Source organism: Condylura cristata, unplaced genomic scaffold, assembly GCF_000260355.1.
Source record: "Condylura cristata isolate star-nosed mole 26May11 unplaced genomic scaffold, ConCri1.0 scaffold00003, whole genome shotgun sequence".
In the NCBI taxonomy this organism is placed as follows: Eukaryota; Metazoa; Chordata; class Mammalia; order Eulipotyphla; family Talpidae; genus Condylura; species Condylura cristata.
In genome coordinates this window covers 72,953,730-72,959,563 of record NW_004567104.1, presented here as the reverse complement: position 1 = coordinate 72,959,563, position 5,834 = coordinate 72,953,730, and positions in this window count along the sequence as shown.

Sequence of the window (5,834 nt, the reverse complement as noted above, 5' to 3'; positions counted from 1 at the left end):
AGACAGTGAGAGGAATCACCAGAGACAGAGTGAGGAGCAGAACAGGCAGATCAATGAAGTACACTGCTGAGGGGAACAGCAGGCAAGTTAGGAGAGGTCTGCCACGCCATGTGGGTCACCTCCTGGGCAGGGGCTCAAACTTATGTTGAAGCGGCTGTGGCCAGCTTGCAGTGCTGTTCTTTAACCTGTTGCACCACCAGGGAGGGCCCTTTTTTTTTAAAGATTTATTATTGGGTCCTCCCTGGTGGCACAACAGGTTAAAACACAGCATTATGAAGATGGCCACAGTGTCTTTATGAGAGTTCTACCCCTGGCCAGGGAGGTGACCCACGTGGCACAGCAGACCTCTCCTGTCTCCCTGCTGCTTCTCTGAGCAGTTATTGCAGATCTGTCTGTTCTGCTCCCCTCTCTGTCTGGGGAATCCTCTCATCCCCTGCACCTCTGGACTGTATCCCAGTTTTTCTATTCATCAATACGTAAATCTAAAAAGTCCACAAATTGTAGACATGCTAGATAAAAATATGTACATCTTGTAAAAATGAGTAAGAGAAAATAGTCTTTAATTACTTACACAAAATTTAGTCTAAAAGTCAGCAGGTGATCAGTAACAGTTAAAATGTCTCTCTGGTTATTGCCACTACACATCGTGTTACCCACAGAGGAGGGTGGGATGGAGAACCCTAAAGAATCTGCCTGCCTCCTTTCTCCTCCAGAACCTGAGAAATCATGACTCCGTGGTCCTCTGCGACCTGGGGGGGGGGGGGTGCGGGGAAGGTATCTCTCTGTGTCTTGGGTGACACAGCTTAGAGAGTGACAGAGCTGGGATTTGAACCCAACTATCTGTGGTTGGTCTGACTCCAGTTTCTGGTTCTTGTCTACACACTCCGCTGTGCTGTCGCGGCAGAGAAGATTAGAACAGATCACGTCAGGAGCAGCTGCCGGAGTGAAAATCCAAGAATCTTGTGTGCTGAGATCCCTGGACGGTCCTGGGTTCAGTGTGTTTTATAGCACAAAGGTCATTAAAAAAAATATATATCTATATATACACATATAGATATAATAGTTTATTTTTACATCATTTTATGCCTTTTTCCATCTCAGTTATAGTCCCTGTGGGCTTCCCATCACCAAATCACCCCTGTGCCATCACCATAGTCCAGTGCACATCCCTCCCCCCACTGATCTTGACCCCATTTCCCACTCCACCCCCACAAAAACATCTTTGGTATATAGCTGTTCATTGTCATTATTTTCTCGCCTGATCCGTTATACATAAACCATCCGGTATTTTTCCTTTTCTTTCTGGCTGATTTCACTAAGCATGATCACAACGGTCATTTTTGTCCTCCACCTCCCTGAAGGTCTTGGCGTCCCTGGCTGCAGCTAACACCGTGAGGTTCTGGAAGCTATGTGATACTCCAGAAAGAGTGGGTTTTGGGGCGAGGGAGATAAGCATTTAGATGTAGGTTTTGCCACTCTATATGAACTGAAGCTAGTTCACCTCTCAAACAATCAATTAGTTCCAACCTGCTGGATTGTTATAATCCTTAGCGATCATGAACAGGAAATGCAGGGTGCGGGGTGGGGAAATCTCAGCACTGATCCGGGATTCTCAGAGTGCGTTACTGCCCTCCAGAGGACATTTGGAAAACAGGTGGGGGAATCTTCTGGGCACTATCGGTAGAGATCTGTTTAGCCCCCTGGGACCAGCACATTGCTTCGCTGGCGTGACTGGCTGCTAATTCCACGCCGTCCTAAATGTTAAACATTTCGAACATTCGCTCTGAACCACAGGCATGTAAGAGGTGGAGCCAGGAGGATGGTATTTTGCAAAGTACAGGGCAATAGACCAAAAAGAGGAATTGGTTCTGCCCACCATTTAAACATTTCGCCAGACATTCATGTGGGTGAAAAATCTATTTGTAATCACTTAAGCCCAGAACAGAATTTGTTTTATATATATGTTTTATATATAAACAAAACATGCCTTTTGCATGTTTTTAAATACACAAATCCCATTCCCCACGACACAAAAATGCAACTATTGTGAAAATGGTATCTCACAGTCTTGAGGATTTTACCAAGAGTTATATACCCCATAGAAAATCATTAATAATGGGGCCACAATTCATAGCATCTGAAATACTAATACTACACACTCATTATAAATTGCATTTGGAAAGCTGAATGAAAATATGTACAAGAAGAGATTGAAAATACTTTTTTTTTTTAAGATTTACTTAATCTATTTATGTATGCAAGAGCTGAGGTGTAGGCCAGAGATGTGGGGTGGGGGGCTTGCTGGGGGGGTGGTGAGAGCATTCACCAGAGACAGAGTGGGGAGCAGGATAGGCAGACTGACTGAAACACACTGCTGAGGAGAGCAGCCAGGACAGGAGAGGTCTGCTGCATCACATGGGTCACCTCTCTGGCAGACATTCATGTGGGTGAAAAATCTATTTGTATCAAATTCGTGCTGCAGTGACTGCAGATAGCTTCATAGGTTGAGACGTAGTGCTGAGACGTGAAACTCTGTGCCAAGAGGGAGGGCCTGGAGATATCCTTTAATTTAGCACCAAAAGTCAATAAACTAGCAGACTCCTAACCAGCATCCAAGATGACAAGATGGGGGGCGGGGTGCACCATCTATCAGAATTGGTCTGTGTGTATTGGATACAGTGTAGCAGAAGAGATGCTAAGGCACCCCAGTGGGAGCTTCCTGCTAGTTCACTTCCTTTTGGGTCACTTAGTAGGCACCCTATGAAGCCAGAGGCCAGGTCTTGAGGCAGCTTGTGAAGGCCCATGTGTCCAGGACCGAAGCCTGCAGCCAGCAGCCATGTGAAGGGGCTTGCTGGGCAGCAGAGGCTCAGGCCTTGAGATGCAGATGCAGATGCTTTCAGCCCCACCCAGTCTACATTCCCAGAGAGCCTGCACCAGAAGGACTGAGATTCTCTGCTCCCGGGAGCTCCTTACCTTAGAAACGGTTCAGGCTAACAAAGCCTTCATGTTTAAACTGCTCAGTTTTGCAATAATGTTATCTCCAGCAATAGATAACTAAAACAGGAGACAGTCGAAACTCAGTCATTTCAACAGTAAACATTGCTTTAAGGAAAATCCGCATGTGCTGGCTTTGCAGCATGATATCTAACCTGTGGTATAAACATGATGTGTTGAAATGGTTTGTTTGTTTTTAGAATCACCACTGTGTTTCATTTCACCTTCTATTGTTCCTGAAAAGCTTTTTTCTAACTTCTCTATGGCTTCTTGTACACCGGGTCTTTTTCTTAACCATCTTCTGCTCCCTGTTACTCACGGAAGAGTTTGTCTGCATGTTGGTCTTTTAAACAACAGGTGTCTCAGTATATCCTTGACAGGGAGCGCTTGAGAAAGCTCATTATTTCAATGTGATATTTATCAAAAGGCCTGACTCATTGTTAGATGATTGTACTCCTCACTTTCTCCGTATATTATTTAAGTCAGTCTGAGCTGTTTTATTTTCTCTTTTATTTGTAATGAAAAGAAATCTCTGTGGTTAGAGTTTAGACTGCCCTCACAGGTACTTCCTCTTTTGCCAGAACCCAGTGACCTCCAGCTTCTGTTGCTGTTCCCCATCTATATATCAGTCTATTTCTCAAGAGCCAGACACTGAATCCAAAGACAATGCTTCTGACACCCTTGCACACATCTTGTCCCAGGACCGCTGCAGCTTGTGGAGAAAGAAAAACACACCCAAGTACATGTCTCCCCACACCTTTTAGTCTTGCAGCTGGCTCCTGTGGTGCACATCTGGGTGCACTCTCAAAAAACCGGAAGCAAAGGTCACTCCATCAGAGTCAGTTCATGAAGCAGCCCTGAGGAAGTAAGAACAAGCCGAAACCCGTGGGGACTGGTGGGAAGGAAAGCCTGATTGCTTCTCTCCCTTAGCTGGTTGGACCAGTGAGACTAGATTCTAGTCTTCAGTTTTCTTTTTTTTTAAGATTTATTTATTTGTGCATACAAGAACTGGGGTACAGGCCAGAGGTGTGGGGTGTGAGAGGATTTACCAGAGACAGAGTGGGGGGCAGAACAGGAAGATTGAAATCTATCGCTGAGGGGCGAGTGGGTGAGACAGGAGAGGTCTGCTGCTGTGAACTCCCAGATTGGGAAGAGATTTATAATGCTGAGACTTAACCCCTTGCACCATCAGGGAGGCTCTAAGTCTCCAGTTTTAGGCGAATGTTTCCTGAAAATGGTCCTGAAATAGCAATGACTCCTGAATCCAGGCAAGCCTCTTCGATATCCTTAGATGGAGAAATAACAAAATATATGCTTAGTTAGCTCTACATGATGGAATATCAATTGAATCAGGACATGCACCAATATTTTTTTTTTAAAGATTTATTTATTTGTACATACAGAACTGGGGTACAGGCCAGAGGCTCAGGGGAGGCGAGAGGCTTCACCAGAGACAGAGTGAGGAACAGATCAGGCAGATCGATGAAGTCCACTGCTGAGGGGAGCAGCGGGCGGGTCAGGAGAGGTCTGCCACGCCATGTGGTCACCTCTGGGGCAGGCGGGAATCGAACTCATGCGGAAGTGGTTTTAGCTTCTCAGTGCAGTGCTTTAACCCGCTGCGCCACCAGGGAGGGCCACCAATATTTTTTTTTAAGGCTGATTTGCAATTTCACTAAAGACTCAAATTAGTATATTTGAAATGCTAATAATGAAATGTTGGCATCTGTTTCTTAATCCCAATATCTTTGGCTATTTTTTAGATTGTATATATTTCAAAGGTAATTCCTTTAACAAATAGTGATGAACACCTAAATCCTGCCTAGCGAGTGAATCAATATGATGGAATGTAACAGAATAAGAAAATGACGTTTTGTGATAATTGGGGGCAATTTCATAATACCTAGGTATAAAGTTTTTAGTTTCTCATTTATAATGTCAGCATTTACATGGAGTCTCTTACCCAATAAGTGGTGTTTTATATTCTGTGGGAAATTTAGAAGCGGCTTTCATAGGCTATTGAAGTTATGCTGGAAATTTACGATGCAGTGTTTTTTTTTTTCTTCAGATTTTTATTTTTACATAGAAGAACTGGGGTACAGGCTAGAGATGTAGGGTGTGAGAGGATTCACCAGAGACAGAGTGGGGAGTAGAACAGGTGTACTGTCTGGAATACACTGCCGAGAGGAGCAGCAGGTGAGACAGGAGCCGTCTGCTGCGCCCCGTGGGTTACTCCCTTGCGGGGGATGGAACCTGCGCTGCAGTGGCTGCACATAGCTCCGCGGTGCTGAAACTAACCCCTGCGCCATCAGGGAGACCCAGTGTCTTTTAAGGATACAGCAAGAAGAGTGCTGACTCTAAGGAAAAAATCTGCATGGCAAATGGGAAAAAGTCAAGAGGACACAATCAGAAAACCAGTTGTACTGTGTTACCAGCACTAGTTCGTAGCCCTGGATGAGAAACTTCACCTTTCTAGTCCACCACTTGTGAATGGCAGGGATTAGAAAGGACGTCTCTCCAGACCTGCATTTCCGAGGCTCCTCCGGAACCGGTGCCCTCCTCTGGACCGCCCAGCGGTCATCGCGGCTGGGCCTACAGGCGGAGGGAGCCCAAACCGGGGGTTTTGTGTGCTCTCCGCGCACGATCTCACGGATTCTGCCTTTGAGGAGAAGCAGCGTGCTGGGGGCCAGGTTGCAGTCGCCGCCCAGAAAACCACAGGACCGCCAGGTCCTGGGGCCGGTGAGTTTGAAGCCGCCCAGGCTAGCCAGCCGCGCCCGAAGGTCCGCAGAGCCACGGCGCTTGGCCCCGCCCCCGGCTCAGGCCCCGCCCCTCAACCCCGCCCC